The sequence below is a fragment of the Medicago sativa genome, chromosome 5 (assembly GCF_051527215.1).
Source record: "Medicago sativa cultivar Bolivia chromosome 5, Bolivia_mono, whole genome shotgun sequence".
In the NCBI taxonomy this organism is placed as follows: domain Eukaryota; kingdom Viridiplantae; phylum Streptophyta; class Magnoliopsida; order Fabales; family Fabaceae; genus Medicago; species Medicago sativa.
This window is the reverse complement of record NC_140753.1, coordinates 79,568,521-79,589,968: the sequence shown is the minus strand read 5'-3', so window position 1 is coordinate 79,589,968 and position 21,448 is coordinate 79,568,521. Positions and strand designations below refer to the sequence as shown.

General features: G+C 31.4%; 2 long non-coding RNA genes across 2 annotated transcripts; one reads left to right on the top strand and one right to left on the bottom strand.

Moving 5' to 3' along the window:
* Positions 1–3,486: 3,486 nt before the first annotated feature.
* On the bottom strand, positions 3,487–11,880 carry LOC146925486 (uncharacterized). Its single transcript, XR_015010527.1, has 5 exons — positions 11,724–11,880; positions 10,615–11,162; positions 4,118–10,158; positions 3,920–3,993; positions 3,487–3,783 (listed from the first exon to the last, which is right to left on the bottom strand). It is a non-coding gene; the product is annotated as an uncharacterized LOC146925486 (long non-coding RNA).
* A 2,205-nt stretch (positions 11,881–14,085) lies between these two features.
* Positions 14,086–18,152, top strand: LOC146925485 (uncharacterized). Its single transcript, XR_015010528.1, has 2 exons — positions 14,086–14,446; positions 15,058–18,152. It is a non-coding gene; the product is annotated as an uncharacterized LOC146925485 (long non-coding RNA).
* Positions 18,153–21,448: the final 3,296 nt, after the last annotated feature.

Genomic DNA, 21,448 nt, shown 5'->3' with positions numbered 1-21,448 from the left:
AGTTTCTTGTGTGCAGACATAGAAACAATCAAAGGATTTCATACTTTTTCAATTATGGAAATCATATTCTTACTAGCTATTATTTTCTACTTTTCTGAATATCCACCCTTATAGAAATCTGGAATGAATGAAATAAAGAAGTGATGATAAAGAGCAAGAATTGGGAATATATGATCATTATCATAACATGATTCAATTATGATTCCTTCAAAAAGAAAAAGATTCAATTATGATATAACAAAAGGTAAACTAATAAAAACAGGAGAGAAAGAAAGTCCCTATGATCACTACTCATCCAAATTTATCTTCACTCCAAAAGTTGGGTGAAGATGTTGAATGTTCTTCACGACCACATTTCTTTTCAAATTTTGCAAATTTGGAAGCATGTCCCAAAAATGCTTGTGAGAAAAGTTAAGTGATAATCGAGAGCGAAAGAAAACATTGCGCGAAAGACAAAAGAAAAGGGTAGTGTTAGGATAGACTATAATAACATAAAATGCATTAACTACTATAACTGATGTCATATTTCATAACGGCTACATAACTTCGGCTACTCTTTTGGATAAATGGTCTTTTTTCTAGCATAATTTTGATTGTTAATATGTGGAACAACTTACCTATGCTCGCAAACAGAAGCCAAATAGCAGATTGTAACGTAAAGAAGTTAAGACGAAAAATATACCATACAGAGGTCAATAATACGAATCAGTGAAATTTTTTGGAAATCAGAACTAGATTTTATGAAAAAACAGATGAACATATCAAAACAATATGGAAGGTTGCAACACTCCTATGATCTTTTGGGAGCTCTGATACCAGTTTGTTAATACGTATTTCCAATAATAATCTGAGAAACTCAATTGCAGTAATGAGAATTAATTAAGATGCTGAAAATCAATTCAAACAAGGAGAATAATAAAGCTCAAGAACACAGAAACACTTTAACCTAGTGTCGGCTACAACCACAGGTAGTAACAAGTTCTTAGTAGATCGAGAAAAAATAATACAGTACAATAATTTTTTTAAATACCAAAATCTAAAAATAAAAAAGGTGTTGGTTGGAGATTGTGTGTGCTTTAGTAGCTTAGCGCCAATCTTAGTAGATCGAGAAAAAATAATACAGTACAATAATTTTTTTAAATACCAAAATCTAAAAATAAAAAAGGTGTTGGTTGGAGATTGTGTGTGCTTTAGTAGCTTAGCGCCAAAAATGAATCACATCAAAGATCACACATTAGCGCCAAAAATGAATCACATCAAAGATCACAAATTCAAAGAAAGATCAAAGACCTTCCAACCAAAGAAGAAAGATCAATAAAAAAGGTGTTGGTTGGAGATTGTGTGTGCTTTAGTAGCTTAGCGCCAAAAATGAATCACATCAAAGACCTTCCAAGCGCCAAAAATGAATCACATCAAAGATCACAAATTTGAAAGATCAAAGACCTTCCAACATCTTAATATCTTAATGCCCCCTATTTAGGTCACAAGCTTGCATTACCAAGCTCGGCAATTCTTCTAATTTGTCAATCTATTATAAATATTATAATTTTCCATAAAATTAACGATGTGAGACTTCTTTAAATTGCTAAGTTTCTTAAGAGCGCTATTTGCTACTATTTTTTCGTCCATAAAATTGATAAAGTTTGGTCAGGCAAAGGACTAGAACATGCTAACAGCTGCTTGTAAAAACATATAGTACTGTGTAAAACTTGTGCTTCGGATCTGTAAAATATAAAAATGCAAATTTTTAACAAGAAATAATATTGAAACAAAATTTTAACATCAAGTTCGACAATAAACCATAATATATAAGTATATATTTGAGCGCAAATTATGATCAATAGATGATCATTTATATTTGAATACCCGAATAATATGAAAATAAAAACATAGTTTAGATAATCAATAGGTATATGCCTGTATTTGATCTTTAAAAAATGTAACCAATGACGGTCCAAAATTTTGATTGATTGTGTTCAGTTGATATATAGTTAATGAGATTCGAGATTTTATTATGTTTAGTAACTATTTACTGAACATAATTAATTGCATCTTTAAATTATACTAACGTTCTAATTTGGAACAAAAAATGTATAGCATAATTTGGTTGCAAAATGCGAGGACAAAATTTCTCTCATGTAACATGAGAGTCATATGCAATCCAAACCAATGATTTAGTACAAGAGAGAAAAAAGAAATGAGAGAATTTGAAATTATAAAAGAGGATAAATTCTCTCAAAAAAAAAAAGGATAAATGAATTTAAGGATGAAGATCTAATAGAGATGCGACCAGCCTATTCGGAGATCCTTTGAATGGAATATGAAGTCCTATGAATAAGTCCAAAACAAAGAAGATGAATGAAGCTTTACAAGACTTAATCATAAAGATCAATGAAAAGAAATTCAACATGCATCAGAAGCTGCACCAATTGGCTCACTTTCTTACAATTGGATCAAAATGCTTTGAGCCCAACTTGATGCCCAAATTCATATGACAAGAAGCTTTAGTGGGTTGATTAGTGCTAAATAAAATAACCATTAAAAGTCTAATTAATTTTCTTCATTTTAACATGTAATTTTTGTTTTTATTTTTGGGTGGATTTTTAGATGATCTTTTGTATTCTCCTAGTGTCTAAGTCATTATAGTGGCTCATGAGAATTTTAATCATGTTAGTGTCTATTTTCTACGTAATAAACATGCATTTATCCATGTATTTGGTAAATTCATGGTAGTGGAAATTTATTTATAGTATTTCAAGCCTAGGCTATAAATAAGAAACTCATGTATTTCTCAAATCACAACTTAAAGAATTAATCAATTTGAGAGTTTTCTATTTGTGAGAACTTTTCCTTTGTTTTTGGGTCAAAAACTTTTATAATGTTGGTTCTACCGACGGGTTGTGGTTAAGGTCACAATTTGTTTGATAACTTTGATTCTATCGACAAATCGCGGTCAAGGTCAAATTTCTTACCCGTTTTCAAGCCGGTCCAATCTGTCTCTTATCATGATCTCTCCAATTAAGAAAACATGAGAGAGCAAGCCAGAGAATCTCCTCCCAAAAGTTGGTGTCAAATAACAACACACTTCTTTTAAAAAATTTAATGAGATATTTTATTTCCACGTTTCAATTGTTTTGACAAATTTTGTTCTTCTTTTTTCTTTACTGTTTTTTGTTTCAAATTTTATTTTTCTACACCATATTTTTTTTTTCAAGCCAATTAAGGCATATGCAAGTTCACATTTACTAATAAAATTTAAAATTTGGGGTGGTTTTTGGAAATAATTAGTGGCTGCTTTATGCCTTTTTGACAATAGCAGGGTCCATCTTGTTTTAGAAGCTCCGCCTATTGGCCGTATTTGCTGGTGTTATGAGTTGCAGTTAAGGTCTTGGTGAAAAATTTAGTATGGTAGGTATTACATCAACAATATGGTTGTAAAGGTCTGATCATATTATCTAAGATATGCAGTATATAAATTAAGAACAATTAAAAAACCATCAAATTGATTTCATTCATAAAATATTACCAGAATAAATGAGTAGTTCAACATTCAATAAGTGTAATCTGAACCAAAGAGGATAGAGAAACATATCATGAAACTCTTGTATTTAATGCAGGTTGAAAATTAAATCAAAAACTAAAGATGATAACATTATTGAAGAGTGGATCTGCTAATGAGAATTTACGTAGGCAATGACGACACACTTGCATGCCCTGAATTTCAAGCAGCTTGGTTCTCATCAAACCATAATTGCGTTTCGATCTTGTTCAGAAACGTTATAGCTTCATCATTCAAGCAATACAAAAACCTTATGAGCAAACAATCCAAGCAACATTCAACAAAAATCCCCTTTTTATTTTAAGTAATTTCCTGATTCTTTCTACATCAATAACAAAGATTCAAATGAATAAATTTTACCTTGAGAAATTTAAGTAGGAGAGCTGAAGTGTGAACGACTACAAAACTCGTCAACGAAACCCAATTGCACAAAACTGAGAACGCAAAATACAAATCAAGAAATTAACAAAAAAAAAATCACTCAAATCAACAAAAAAAGGCACAAAATTTTTAAAAAATTAAATTCTCAAAAAACAAAAACAAAAATAAACAATTAACCTGCAAAAATGGGAGTTGATTGAAGAGGATGGAGGTGAAACAAATAGTTAACCGAGTGTGAGACTGAAGAGGATGGTGGTGAAAAAGTACCGAGAGTGAAACGAAGAGGATGGTGCTTCAGCGGTGGTTAACTTTTTTAACCCTTCTCAATCTGATGCATGAAATTGTCACCTGAAAGTTAATGGAACCTGAAAGTTAATGGTGGTGAAAAAGTACCGAGAGCGAGAATGAGGCATGATAACCTGAAAGTTAGATTTCTACAAATTTGAGAATGAGAACAGTTAGACAAATTTCAGATTTGGATTTATCAATGATCTAAAATTCACATGAATCACATCAGTCATCACATTCCTATTACTTTCAACCGAACACTTTGCCTAGTGCCTAAGAAAATATGTCAGGATTGTGTAAAAGTGTTGGGCTTTTTTAAGTTAAAAGAAAATGAATATGGATATGATTCCATCTATATTGTTAACAAATTCCCCCTTCCTTTAACCAATTGATTTACAGAAACAAGTTGAAGACCATCAAATACACATGGATATCTTTCAATTAATTACAATGAACAATAAGATTAACTTTGGAAATCGAAATTTCAAATACAATGAATTAATACAAAGATAACCTAAAACAAATTCACTCAATATCCAAGAAAATCAACACAACCAATTTGACTTTGGAAACCAAATAAGACAATATTGATTCACGTTTTGAATTAACAAGCATAAAAAATGAATGATCATGTATCAATTGTGTTATTCTCCAAAGAGTTTCTGAAGTAAGCAAGATATCATGTATCGATATTGACTTATATTTATGTGATTGGTCCACATGGGTGTGTGTGTGTGTGTTTTTTATGTCAAATGATTACAGGCCTTGGAGGAATGAATGCAGTTGGTTGGAGCATTTTGCGTCCTCTTGGACTAATTGTATCGAGATATGGGCCAAAAGTCGCATTAGCAGATCCATATTGGTTCTATGCATATATACTTTTGTCAACCACCCGGTTCTATTGGGGGATCCGTTGGTTTTATAACTGGAGTTATTTTTGGAATTAGGTCAGAAGAAATTCGATTTCATGGACATCTGGTTATAGGGATTACATTGGTAATTCTTACGTCAAGAATTACCAATATAATCTCTATAACGAGATGTCGATAAAATCGAATTTCCTCTGACCTACTTCCAAAAATAATTCTAGTTATAAAACCAACGTATCCCACTGCAAAACCAGATGATTCACTACAAGAAAACTTTCATTTTGCGACACTGAAATTGCGACCCTTGGGGTTTAAGTCAAGAATTACCAATATAATCTCTATAACGAGATGTCGATAAAATCGAATTTCCTCTGACCTACTTCCAAAAATAATTCTAGTTATAAAACCAACGTATCCCACTGCAAAACCAGATGATTAATGACAAAAAATACATGCGTAGAACCAATATGGATCTACTAAAGCGACTTTAGGCCCATATATCAATACAATTAGTCGAAGAGGACGCATAATGCTCCAACCGACTACATTCATTCCTCCATTGCACTGTAATCATTCGACATAAAAAACACACACACCCATAAGGACCCTTCGCATTAATATAAAGCAATATCATATCTTTATTACTTCAGAACTCTTTGGAGAATAACACATTTTGTAGCTATAAGGAGTTAGTATTATAAATAAAGAGGCAGAGGAAATGAAGGGCTTTAAGAGATTAGGATAAAGGATTGGTAGGGAGAGACCAAACTCTTGGAGGGGATAGAACAAAGATTTCTATTGTAATATTACAATTTCTTTATAGTTTGATATCATTTTCTTTTAGAATTCTGTTCTATTATTCATTCTTCAATAATGTTATCATCTTTAGTTTTTAATTTAATTTTCAGCTCGCATTGAATACAAGAGTTTCATGATATGTTTCTCTATCCTCTTTGGTTCAGATTACACTTATTGAATGTTGAACTACTCATTTATTCTGGTAATATTTTATGAATGAAATCAATTTGTTGGTTTTTGAATTGTTCTTGATTTATATACTACATATCTTAGATAATACGATCAACATTCTTCAAGTCTTAGATGATGGGAGGTTAACTGACGGACAAGGATGAATTGTGAATATTTGAAATATTGTGATTATCATTAAAACCCTGCCACTGAGCATGTAATAAGTGGTCTTTCAAGAAAATGTACCATGCCAGCTGCTTACGACCAGGTAATGCAAGATGTAAGAATGCATTTCAGGCCGAAATTGTTGGATAGACTCGATGAAGTTTTTGTATTTGATCCTCTTTCTCATGAGAAATTGAGGAAGTTTGCGAGGTTGAAAATGAAGGATTTAGCTACTTGTCTTGTTGATAGAGGAATTGAATTGATAGTGACACATGCATTACATGAGTTTCTACTTACTAAAAGTTATGATGTGGTAGGTGGTGTTACATTATATCTATCATATTGTTATCAGAGGTGCTATTTATCGAGAAATAAATCATCCCGAAGGATTCCCGACATTTGTGCACCGTTGGATTTGTTTTGTTTATAGGAATACATGGGGTTATTGAAAAACAAGGTGGTGCCCACATGGTCCCACATGGTTACCTTACACCATCGGGATGATATCGTGAAATTAGTTTTCGGGAAAAGTAGCTTTCTATTGTTACAGAATACACTAGAAAATATAGCAAGTGGATAACAATACTTACTACTTATGTGTGGTGCTCAACCAATTTGAAGGTGTATAGAAAAGAAGGTGGTGACATAGCTGTCTAGGATGCTCATAAGGGAAGAAATTGATGACAATGCAATGGTTTATATAAATGTTTGTAAGGGAAGTGACTTGGAATACCGTGTAGAAAAGAATTGATGAATTGTTAATGTTGAAAATGGAGTGAAGTCAGGTATTTTGATTCCGATACCAAACAGACCAAAAAGTGAGGTTGTTTAGATGGTCTAGAAAAGTAAATAGAGGAAATAGATGATGATGAAATGGAAAAGTGATTTTAGTGTAACCGTAATAATGTTTTTATGGTGTATATAGTTACTCGTGTTTAATTTTGTGTTGTTTCCATGGGAGGGGGTGTGATTGAATGAATTTGGTGTAGTTTTAGTTTGATCAATTTTGAAGGGAAACTCGAACTAAAAAATTTGTTTTCTTTTCTTGACATGTTAGTAGTTGGTTGTTAAATTAATTTTACACATTTGTCTGGGTTTGAATCCAAGATCTCCAATTCTTTATCTTTTAGTTGAAATCAGTTGAGCTACCCATCCTCCCCTCCCCTTCCAGAAGTAATACTCCTTCCAACCCTGTATATAAGCCCCCTGTTGCTTTTTTTTCACATTTCTTAAGAAAACTTGTTAGTGCAATTATTGTATCTATTGTGTGCGTTAATATAACCATATTATCCATTGTTTGTATGTGTATTAAATTTGACTTTTCATACTTTAAAACAAGTTAGTAGTATTAATTAAGGGTATGTTTAGGGAAAAAATAAATAAATATATATAGTAATTTGAAAGGAGATTTATATTTAGAGACAATTTTTTAGTCAAATGGTGCTTATAAACAAGGACTACGGGAGTACATGTTAATCAAATCAAAAGACTTGCACAACAAACGATGAGGTAGATGTTGATCGTATTGTCTTTTAAAATTTCCTTTTATGCATTTCTTAAACAATGTGTGTGTTTGATATGGCGGTGGCGAGAATTGATTTTGATAGAATTGAGTTTGAGAGAATTGATTTTGATTAAAGTGAGTATGAGATGAATTGATTTATGTTTGGATACACTTGTTCAAAAGTGATTGTTATGAGTTGATGTTGTTTGGATAGTTTGAATCAGAATTGATTTTGAATGTAAAATGACCAAACACCCCTAAACATAGAATAACAGCAACCCATCCCAACTTAAAGCGTGTGGTGATAAAAAAAAAATCACATTTATAACAAAAATAACTGCAACCCATTCCAACTTAAAACAAAAAAAATGATTTTCTTTTTTCAACAAAAAAAAAACACCATGATCAATAAAAAAGAAAAAACTACCACACTTTTCTTTTTCTCAGTTTCTGCGTGTCCCTTCCATTTCTCCACAACTTTCTTCACTGTTTCTACACCCTTCCTCATCTCTCAATACACAGTTGCAATTTCTTCTTCCTCTATCTCTCAATAATTTCATTCCATTCTTTCTACCATCCTTATTGAATAAGCTGAAAGCTTCCTTGTGCAATGACCTTCAACTTGCAGAAGGAAATTCAGATCTGTGTGGTTGAGATTCAGATCTGTGTGGTTGAGTTTCAAGGTAAAATACAAGGTGTTGAAGTGATGTGAAAGGAAGAAAGCTTGCGAGAAAGAGAAATTGGAGGCTTGAATTTATGAGTAATTAGGTAAAGTACCTGCTACTTGAGAAATTAAAGGTTGTACCTGCGTTTTCTCTACCGCAGAAGCTAGGAATTCCTGCTTTAAGTGTACCGGCGTTTTGGTCTCAAAACTGAGTTTTTTGGAAGTGCTTTTCATTCACCCAAACAAACAGAAATGCCTGGAAACGTGGTTTGAAAAAGTAAACTCAGGTTGGCCCTTGAAAACGTGTTCCCAAACACACACAATGTCGTTGCCCCTTATGGCACTTCTTAAGAAGACATTTTATTTTATTAATAACACATATGATTAATTACAATTTTGATCATAAGATTTTTTTAATAAAAAAATTGGTGGGATTTGACATATTTTAGATGAGGCCACATATGTTCTAATGATATCAGATCAATACTCATGAAGTATAAAAATCTTGTGGAAGGATGATAGTACCTGGATGCTTTTATAAACGTAGACAAATTTTTTGAATGGGAAAAAAATAGAGAGACCAAAATTATAAGAAAACTTAGAAACATTTGCATGTATTGACATATTATATGAGAAAAAAATTGTAAAAAACGTATGTTATTAAATAAAAAATAAATTAAAATAAATATTAATCACATATTCCATTAAAAAAAATATTAATCACATATTATATAGTTTTATAACTATTGAATATTTTTATATTTATACATTATATTTGTAGACGAAAATTAGATTTTATTTTTTCACGAACTAAAAATTATTTTTTGGTTACAAAACCAAAGACTCATGAACTAAATTAAGCCTTAGGTTCTTGACCAAAATAAAAATAAAAAATGTAAATGCATAAAAAATGACACGAAGACATGTTTTTTCATATTCTTTTCTCAACATCTTGCAACTTTAGTCACCCTGCTGACAACAACAATCCAAAGCCTTTAACAATGGTTATGCAAGCTTATATTGATTGTGTTTTTTTTCTTCTGGAATTTGGTATTAACTCTGATATATGACCATGATCATCCTATTGTGTAGATGTAGAAGTTTTGATAAATCAGATCATACTAGTGTCCTAAGTAGGCAGTGTGAAATTTGTGTATGAATGTAAAAATGAGTTTTTATTTAATGTCATTCAAATACGTTTTGTTTATGTTTGCTGCTTCTGAAATTTGTGTATGAATGTAAAAATGAGTTTTTATTTAATGTCATTCAAATACGTTTTGTTTATGTTTGCTGCTTCTTAGCTCAGTGTATTTTTTTGTTTGTAATTTTAGCCGGTTGCAAGTGAGGTTAATTTATACCTGAATGCAAGAGAATCACAAGCAATATATAACACAGTAACAACAACAAAGCGCTAAAAAACAACAAAGCGCTAAAAAACTGTAACAACTTTAACTAAAACCAAAATAACCTGTCTCATGGATGTGAAGATTTCATTTGCTTTGTTGGATACATATACTATTTTCAAATTCGTCCTCTTTCATATGAATATTTTTCAAATTAGTCTCAATCCTTAGGAATGTCGAATAAATTAAGCATAAATTAGGCATGAAATGATCTCAAAATAATAACACTCATTAGCAAAAGAGAAAGAGATCATGAAAACTTATCTGTCGTTAATATTGTTGCAATTTGATGTCGCATCATTGAGGTGTAGATTTCATTTGCAATATTGACACATATAGCACTTTCAAATTCGTCCCTTTTCATATGAATATTATTCAAATTAGTCTCAATCCTTAAGAATATTGAATTGAATTTTACTACTCTCTAGTCACTAACTATGTAAATTTTCAAAAGACTTCTTTTCTTTATTGTCATCGGTTGAAAATTGGTAAAAATAAGTGAAGTACAATTCATCACAACTCACATGCTTAAGGAAAACATTAAGACAAAGGTAAGTATTTAACAGACTAAACTACAACTTAATTTGGCTATATATTAATAACATCCATTTGATTACATGTGTAAGTTAAATATGTACGGTATTCCCTCTATCTCAAATCATGTCTTTTTTTTTTTTTTTTTGGTTTTATACGGTTAGTAAGAAAAAAAAGTAATTCTTAAAACACATTAACTTAACACCTAAAAAATATGCACAACTAGAAAATATATTTAGACAAATTTAGCACAAAATTCAAGAATAGGAAAAACTTACAACAAAGTCGATCACACCATGCTCTTGTAGAGTAAACCGTTGAAACGTGTCCTATCATGAATAGGAAAAACTCAGCTTCCAAATTCCAACATTGTCCATTCTTCCATGACCACAAAAATGAATTCATCACTTTTTGTAATCAATATAATATATTGAAACAATACCAAGGACAAGAAGTGCGAAATGGGAAAGCGGGACCAGTACAACAAAGGAAGCAGAAAACTTGAAAAATAATGACCGAAAACGTAACTATCTGATTAGGCACTCTTTTAGATTCCAACTCCACTAGTACAAAAGACATGACTTTATCTTCACTCTACTGAACGAGTAATGCCAATTTCTTGCAACACATCATCGATATCATTCGCCTTATCATCAAAAATTTGCCTGTTCCGTTCTCACCAAATGACCCAAATCGCGGTATGCTATATCTCAAATCAACAATTACCCTGTCTTCAATTTATTTGATATCGCTCCATCCCTCAAACACTCCAAATGCTCATACAAATTAGTTGGAGTCAGACTTCATCCCTTAAATACAGCAATTACTGCACAATTCAGATAGTGACAAATCAAACGCAATAAAATGTTTACCACACTGTAAACTGTAAAGATATAATAAAGCACAAAAACTGTTAGCAATTTATATCGACCAAAATATATTATTCCTTCCACACTTAGTCACATGTAAAGCTCATCCTCATCGTCAAAATAAACGAAAACATGAAATATAAACCACATACAAGCTCCAAATACCATCACGTTCGTATAAACAGGATAGGTAAAAATAAATTTGCTAAATCCACCTAGATCCACTAAGATCTCGTGAAGAAAAGAAAAACCATGTAATGTAAAGGATTTCATCAAGATAGTATTCGAAATCTAATTCCACTTCGTTATGAACTAAGATATTTCACTTATTTATTAGTCGCAACTATTTTTATGCGAATGAGACCAATTCCACATGTGCGATGCAAAGGAAACTATGATAATTCCATGACATTGAAAAGAAAAATACACTTAATATTGTTGAAAAAATTAAACATAGAATTTTTATCGAAGTAATAAACAACAAGAAATACAATAGAATAGAGAACAAGTAACCTTACCAATCTTGACTACAAAAGCATTGGGGTATTTCACCATCACACATGAAGAAACAATTTATTGTTAATTAACAAATATCGCCAGATAAAACAATCAAATCTTGTTAATGACAAGGTCTCACAAACAATTTATTGATACTCAAGAGGAAACTTGTTTTTTAAAGATAAAGGGAACTATTCCTCCAAAAAAATGATGAAGGGAACTTAATTACATTATTATATAGTTTCTTTTCCTTCAAAAAAAAAATATTATTATATAGTTTCTTTGAAAAAGTAGACTACTTCTTGAAGTTATACTGTCACTACAGCCCCACTCTTATAAACGGAAAATACTTTGTGGACCAGGACCAAACCCAATTTCTTGGTCACAACCAAAGAAATGGGAGAGAAGAGAGAGAAGAGAGAAGAGAGAGAAAATGGAAAAAGTAAAAAAAGAAAGAAAAAACTATATGTTTGTGTGTGTGACCAAACCCAATTGTGTGGTCCTGGTCCACACAAGTCTTTCTCCTTATAAACTCATATACAGAGGCACTGAATTAAAACGTGGCCACTTTTGATATAAGCATAACTGCAACACAAGTGATTAGGACTGGTAACTCCAAGTAAATAGAAAAAAAATTATTAACTGAGATTTTGACCAGGCAACAAAACCACAAACACATGCATCAAATCAAGTAATTAATGATAACAATGATCCCTAAAAAAAAAACAATAATATAATTTTTGTGTAAAAAAAACAAAACTATTATTTTATTTCGTAATAATTTTTTTAACGTGATTATTTCACAATAATATTAATTATTTATTATATAGAAAAATATTGGCGAAATTATTCTAGGGGTCTTTATCTTCATTTATTTGTAACACTTAGATCCTTTATCTTTTTTTTCTTTTCCATTTAGGTCCTTTATTGTATAGAAAGTACACAAGGTTCTCCCTATTTATATTTTTTTGTCCAAAAAACGCTAACATGAAAGCTGAGCCATTATTTTAATTAATTTTTTATATGTCCTCGTGAGATTAGCTCAGTTGGTTGGGACAATGCATAAAATATGCAAGGTTCGGGTTCAAACCCCGGCCACTACCAAAAAAATTAATTTTTGATATAAAAAATTAAATAACATGAAAGCACAAAAAAAAAAAAAAAACAAATAATTTCATATTAATCATCTTTTTCCTCTTTATCCTCTTTCCTTTATGGGGCTATTTAAATCCAAAAAATTCCATCATCTTCCAAATATACAACCACACCACATTCAAACTCATAAATAATTATGCTTTTGAACACATGTAGGATACCGAAATGGTTATTTTGCCTGGTGCAACTGCACTTCCTACTTATGTGTTCTCTTTGACCACGTGTTCTTGTTTTACTTGGTCATGATTGGTTTATGTGTCACTTATCACTAGCCCTTTTTTCTCTCCAAAAGATAACTAACCTCAAAGAGGCTTTGGCTTTGTTTGGTAACACAAATAAGCTAGCTTATAGCTTGTTGGACTAGCTTATAAGCTTGTTTTGATAGAATGAGATGTGTTTGGTAAAAAGCTTTTTTCACTAGCTTATAGCGTTTTTTAAGAAGCTAATCCAAGTAGCTTTTTAGCTTATAGCTTATAGCTTTTTATACTTTCTTCCAATTTTAACCTTTTCTTAATTTTATTTTATTTTATTATAATAAAAAAACTACCCACGATCTTATTAAACTAACCATGATTTACCATGTTGGCTTTTTAAATTTTCTTGTTCACTTTTTGCGCTGTTCTATACTTAGTAATTAGGATTTATCCCTATTTCTTTGTAATAACATAGTAACATACCAGACTTCTATCAGATTGCTATTTTTTTTGAAAGAAAATATTACTGATTATATAGGTTTGTCAATGTACAATTGCTCGTTACTAAAAAAAATGTACAATTGCTAATAATTTATAAAATATATAATTTTATATAAAATTTACAATAAATAAATTGTGAAGCAAGTTTAGTTAAATTAAATTCATAAAAATAAAATAAAAATTGTAAAATAAAAAAAAGACGCTTCAATTCATAAATACATTTATAATTTTGGAGATGAAAATAATTTAAAATATATTTAAAAATAAATGCATTAAGTAATAAAAATTATATACATGATATTAAAAAAATTCAACAAGCATGTCCTTTTATGTCATTTTATAGTTATCAGTCACTTCAACAACTAATTTTACCAAACACTTTTAATTTTAATAAGCTAACTTTTCAGCTATAAGCTATCAGCTATCAGTCATCAGCTAAAAGCTAACTTTTCAGCTATCAGCTAGCTTATCAGCTATCAGCTAGCTTATAGCTTAATTTTACCAAACACACCCTTTAACTGCACGTTGTTGTTTACTTAGACCAAGTCTATATTTTCTTTTTTAAAGATTAAGTCTATATTTTTCTCATCAGAATCCCTCAAAAAAAAAAATTTCTCATCAGAAAAAAGCTAACACTTGTGTACAAACACAAACCTGTGACATGTCCCTCACTTCCAATTATTTTATAGGCCACGTCTTCCTTGAAATATTTTCCCTTGCCAGTTCTATTTCCTCGATCTTAGAGAAGGGTTGGTTAAATCCTTAAGAACATCTCAGACTAGTTTACCTTTTGTTCGTTTTGCAGATCTTAATTGTTGGTTTAGTAGCAGGTTTGATTTGAGTTGTCAAAGATGTTGTTAAAGATTTTTTCGGTGACCTAATTATAAGTTTAGGTAATTGTTGTTCATATTTATATGTTACTGTTATCTTGAGATAATTTTGTCAATTACCACACTGGATGTATGATTCTGAGTGTATATGCTTCTGTTCAGATTGAGCTAGTCGGTTTATGCAAGTGTATGTTTTTGTTATGGTTGAGTGGTTAATAGCATGGTATGGTTTTGTTTATGTTTAAATTAAATAAATGCATGCGTATAAATAATGTAGAAATAGAATCATAAACTTGTAAGCTTATGTGTGTGATGCATGCTTTGTTGTTGTATTCTATGTATGCTTATATCTAAAAGGTTAAATAAATTTAAGTAAATTACAATCTAGATTTTTGCAGAAGTTTATAAACTTTAGTAACTTAAATTAAAAAAGGCAACAAGTTCGGTTATAGATTTTTAATCACTTTCAAATTGTTCTGTTTTAAACAATTTAATAATTTTTAATTTGTACAACATATTTGAACATATTTCTGTTTGTGATTTCTATCTTTTATACTAAAGTTGGATATGTAGGTCTATTATTCCCCACTGATTATGCAATTTGATATAATAGTTGATGTGTGGAATATGCCAATATTTTTGCCTTGCCCTCTTATATAGTTTTACTTTCCCAGGTTGAAGATCATTTAAGTTAACTCCATCATCAATGCAAGTCATGGAGTAGGGCATGTTTTACAGGAAAAATTGAAGAAGCAGAATGCTCAAATGTGCGGACAATTGATGATGATTTCCAAGGTTTTTTACTATTCATTCACCTTTTTTTTATTTTATTGATTTTTTCCCTGATACTCTAAGTAAAGTTTCTGGTCCTTGACTTCCTTTTAAAGGTCAATTTGTGAGCTGCAAAGAGTAGGCATGGCAATGGGGCGGGGTGGGGACGGGTATTACATTCACTGTCCCCATACCCAATTCTCATATACTTACCCGTTACCCTACCCATACCCAACGGGGATGAGAAATTGAACCCCGTCCCCGATGGGTTCGGGTATCCCCGGCCATCCCCGTCCCCGCGTTGAATAATTTTTCTAAATAAAAATTAGAAGTTTTTTTGCAACCCTAGAGAAATGTTCTAATGCATTATCCAGCAATATGCTCACTTTAGCATTTGTTAGACTGATTGATTTAGTTGCTCCTTTAAATATCAATGATAGTTTTTTTTTTGGTCAAGTAGTCTAGTGGCTAGATAAATTCACCATCAAAGATGAATAAGTGGGGTGTCCGAGGTTCGAACCCCGGCCCCTACACATATTGTGCATTATCCCTTACCAAATGAGCTAAGCTCATGAGGACAATATCAATGATAGTTTTTATATCACGACAATCATCAAACAAAATAACATGGCATATCAACATAAAGTAATTTTATGCATTCGGGACGGGTTTGGGTATGAGTTCGGGGTGGGTAACCACGGGTATGAGTTTTGTTGCCATGCCTAGCAAAGAGGATACCAGTTATGCACCGACTAGACAACTGAGTTGCAACAACAATAGCCCAATCTTTGAATTCTAACACCACGATCACCCTCACAGCTCTCTTTTAGTCCACGAAGGATACTTATGGTATCAGAAACAATAGGTTCGGACACATAAACCGGTTGAAACCTCCTCTCAAATGATGCATCCTTTTCAACATACTTCCTATATTCCTCAAGTGTTGCTGCACCAATGCATCTAAGCTGTCCACGAGCAAGCATTGGTTTGAAAAGATTAGCAGCATCCATTGATCCTCCAATTTCGTCATTGAAAAGAATAACCTTTCCTTCAGCTTTTTCCACTTCTTTCAAAATTTCCTTCAATCTCTCTTCATATTCTCCTCCATACTTAGCACCGGCAACTACTGCACCCATATCCAAATCAACAGCAAGATTGCTAGGAACATTGCCTCTAACTATCCTTTAAGATAACCCTTCAACATCAACACTTTTCCTAACACCTGGTTCTCCTACAAGAATAAGATTGTTCTTGGTCCTTGAAGATTTGTCAAGAAGGATTAAGAACAATCACGTTCTTATTGGAGAACCATGTGTTGGAAAAAGTGTTGTTGTTGAAGGGTTGGTGCAAAGGATAGTTAGAGGTGATGTTCCTATCAATCTTGCTGATGTTAGGGTAGTTGATTTGGATATGGATGCGTTAGTTGCTGGTGCGTGGAGAATTTGAAGAGAGATTGAAGAAAATTTAGAAAGAAGTGGAAAAAGCTGAAGAAAAAATTATTCTTTTCATTGACGAAATTTATTGTTCTTGATTTTGGTCGAACTGGAGGACCAAGAAGCACTTTCAACTTTTTCTTTACAATGAAGCTTGTCAGCTTCTGATTCAACCCATGAAGCAAGCACACCAGCTTGTTTAAACAAATCACCAATTTGAGAGGCATCGAGAATTCCCAAAACTAATTGATCATCCGGCTAAATGTGTGTCACCACGCAACTTCTGTGTAGCCTGTGCTCTTCGGATGACATTGACAAGAGAAGTGCTTCTAGTTGCATAATCTGGTGGAGGTGATTGAGTTGGAATTTGACCGGGACAATATACCATTGCGGTCAGAAATTAGAATGGATGCAAGGTGATGCAAGGTGTAAGGGAGTTAGCTGAGCATGTCCTTAAGTTGTTGCTAGTTCATTAGCACCAGCAAGTGCCTCATTTGTATTGTGACTAAATCTTTCTCGACGTAAACGTACCAACTTGACCAGATAATTGAAAATTAAAGATAAAAAAACATATCACATAATATGTAAATCTCAATCTGGCCAAACGTCACAGAAGACATTTGCACAAAGGCGTTGAAGAAGAGAGAAATATAAGGATAGTTTAACATACTTTTTCTTTGACTAGATTTTTAAAGACAAAGGTGTTTTTTTTTTTTTTGTTGGAACTATGAAAACAGTATATTGACCTTCCACATTTCTTTGATAAGTAGGAATAACATAAGGTAAACCTTAAAGTCTGGTGGAAATCCCACTTTTTTGTTTTTTTGTTATTTCTCAGCTCTTGTTAATGTTGTTTTATAGTAGAAAATTGTTTGTTACCTATATATAGTAATACTAACAAATATTAATGTGTCCCACCATCAATAATAGCAAGATCTTGAGGATGCTTGTATACCTCTTGATGATGTTTCACTTGGACTTCTAACTTGAAGAATTCTAGTTTCACTTGGAAAACTGATGTTGTTCCTTCCCTTTACACATGCAATTTAACTTTCCAGCATTTAATTTTTCAATTACATTAGGTTTTATGATGATATCTTCCATGATTTACATGAATTAAGGGCTACCAATGCAAGACGGAATGATCTTACGAATTTTCTTCACTTGAAAATGCATTATTATGATGTATTTTATTTGTTTGTTATCTTGAATCAAAAACTGTATATTAGTTGATATTTGATTCATATGTAGAATGTAGTGGTCCCTCAAGATTGTTCCTAGCTACTTCTAATATCCATTACACTATTTAGATAAAAAATTGAAACCTATTTTTTCGTTTCCAGTAAAAATTTACCTACGCTAACAATTGGCAATTATTTATTGAAGAATGATATTTTGACAACCAATTTTCAACAACTTTTGTGACAACTCTCTTTCATACTCTCATTATACCTTTATTCTCTCTCTTCCTTTTTCTCTCTCTATTGTTATTGTCCAATAAGAATGGAGGAAAAAGGTTGTCCCTAAAAAGTTGTTGAAAATTGGATGTCAAAATATCATTCCTCTTATTTATTTAATAGGATTCAACTTTCTGGTTCAACAATTTTTGGTTCCTTATTTTTGGACCGTTTGCTATCATTATGCAATATTTCTTCATTTTGTTCTTTCTTTTTTCTTCCCTTGTAGTGAGTGTGACAAGTTAAATGCTATAATTGGTAACAGTGAGTGTGACAGCATTCACATGTGAGTGTACACATTAGGTAGAGCATTTTCATTCATTCCACTTGTTTGAATTACCCTTACTTTCTAATTTCAGTAACTTATCTTTTGTTTAACAAAATTGGAATTTCTACTAGAAACAACAATTGTTCTATTTATATTTCTGTGCTCGAATATTCTACCATTGTACAGTCATTGTAGTCTTGAACAGTATAACATCATTATCACAAAATATTCTTGTCTTGTTTATCTTTATTAATGATTATTATCTCTTTACTGTGTTGGTTCATTTCGGTTTGTTATCGGATTCCATAACAATCCAAATTGCCCCAAACTGTTACGGTAAGTCGGTAACATCAAAATAAGCTAGTTGTAATATATAATAGATAGATTAACTTAAAAGTCTTTTTGATCAAGTTTATATTTGGTGGCATGATGCAAGAGCTAAATTAATTGATAGCTCTCCCTTACATGCACATGGTGATTGGTCTTTAGAGTGGAATTTGGAATCCCCGTAGGTGGTTAAATTTTTATTTGAAGAATAATGAGAGATTGTCTTCCAAATATAATGAAGTTTTGCACAAAACAAGTATTTTGTTCGTCAAATTGTATGATCGGGATGAAAACTGAACTTAACTCAACCGAATTGTTTGCTAGATTTAAAATAACGATGAAAACTGAACTTAACCAAACCGAACTGTATTGTTATTATTGGTACCGTTGGAAAAAAAATATAAAAGACCTAACAAAATCAAATTTTAGAAATTTTTAAAACCAAACCGAACAGTTCCGAACTGAACTGTTTTAAACCGAACCGAACTATTTCAGTTCATTTCCAAAATTGTTAGTAATGGTTCAATTTTTTTGTTTGGTTCAGTTCGGTTCAGCAGTTCTGTTTGATTTTTTAGTTTTTTTCCCACCCCTAATTAGAACCACATGTTTTGACTGCTGATGGAATTCAATAGAGCTAGGGTCCTAACTTGAAAAATATTCCTACAAGATTTGACTTTCTTATAAATGAGTAACTTAGGATTGGTTATTTGGATCAGACGACATATCCACTTTTTTTTTATTAGAGTGATCTAAACTGATTAAGTAGTACTTGGATAACTAATGGCTCTGCTTAGATTTATTCGTAAGATTTTATTTTCCATGAAAGATAAACCCAAACCAAAATGGAAGCTGTTAGGTGTTCGTTAGGCTTAGTCCACTTCTTCACATAAATTTTCAAAGATGCTAGTCTATTCCATTCCATTCACATAATTTTAGTATTCTATTTTAAATATGAAATTTCATGCTAATTTCTATTCTCCCATTTTTAAACGTGGGATAAGTTCAATACAACAATGGAGCTAGTCACTCCAAAGTCAGTGTTTTAGAGTCTATTCCCTTAAATCACTATTATAATAAAAAAATTGATTTTTAAATTCTTTGAAAAACTTAAATATATGGTCTATAATATAGATCAAATGCATGAATTACTCAATAAATCTAAAACGTTAATTTTTTGTTTATAGTAACGACCAGAGAGAGTACCATATTATGGACGCCCTCTAGAGACACGCCTAACAATTAGAATTTGGGATCCTAGAAACTCTAATCTTTCTTCTATAAAAACTAAATTATGGCTCAAGTCCAGTTATATCATTTTAAACCCTAAATTTTTTTTCACCAACGGTTCTTAGTTACTTGATCGTTAGATTGTTTGCAGGACACCACTTTCATAAAAAGTTGGCATTAGATCTTTAATGGATACATATTGTTTCCCATAACCCAGTTTTTGAGTTTTTTCTTATTACGTGATTTTTTTTTTACAGTTGTTTTTTTGTCATTCTTTTTTGAAAAAGATTTTGTCTAACCCGGAAATAATGTGAAGATATAGAAATGGAGAACACAAACATTTTTTGACAAAGTCTTTTTGTTACGTTCAATTTTTTTTTTAATAAATATGTTACGTTCATTTTTGTACACGAGTATTGCTCAATGACTGTTTCATTAGCCAGTCATAAAGGAATGAGATTCCTAAGAAAAATATTAATAAAGGAATGAGAGTTAAATATTTTTATGTGCTTTTAGAAGTCAGTCACAATCAATGAGTAAAATGCATTATGTTAGGGGAGAAATTGAGGAAAATGGGTTTTTGTGAATTTGTACTTAAAAGACATCATGATTCACACACCAAAGATCAACTAAAAAGATCATGTGCTTTCTTAGTAAAAAATGTTCATGGAAATTATGAAGAAATGAATGATAGAAAGAAGTATCTAGGTGAAATAATAATTTATGGAAGTAGGATTTTGACAAAATAGGAGGAAATGCAACAAAACAAAATAAAACCATCAACAAAACATGAAGTGCAAGTATTTTAAATAGGTGAATTCTACGGTACAGTCACCCAAATGATTTTTCCAATAAAATCAAACATTTTAAATCAGTTTGTGGAAAACCGGCTTTAAAAGTCTAAATAAAATGGAATTTATTAAAGGACCAACAGGGAAGTGTATTTTACAACCCTTTATTTTATGTCCAAACTATCAAGATATTACACTAGTTAAAGCACAAATTAGATGGTGTGATACAACGGCTGAATATTTTTTAGACAAATATTTATATGAAAGCCATGAAAATATAGATCATTTTTTATATAATGAATATAAAGGATTAGCTCAAGATTTAAGGAATAAACTTAAAGAATTAGCAAGATGAGTGAAGAAAACAATACACTCACAACTAGAGTCAAGGCTTTGCTTGACGAAACCAAGAAATTAAATGAGAGATTTGAAAAACAAATTTCTTTTCTCGAAACCTTACCTCAGATCTTTAAACAAAATAATTTATATACAAAAGATTATGAGCAAGGATTAGAAAGACCCCATGAAACCTGGGCAAATATAGAGAAAGATTTTCCGTGCTACAACAAAAATGAGAATCAGAAATATCCTCATATATATCATTCTTTTAATCCTCAGTTAAACAATATAACTGATATGATTAATTATATCATAAAAAATTGTTGTTGTAAGCAAAATCATTCTCCTCAACTTAAAGAAGGGGGGAAGAATAAGGAAAAAATTGAAGCATCTTTATTTACTAACTTTAAAAGATGAGTATAGAAGAAAACATAGAATATCAACTCGAAAAA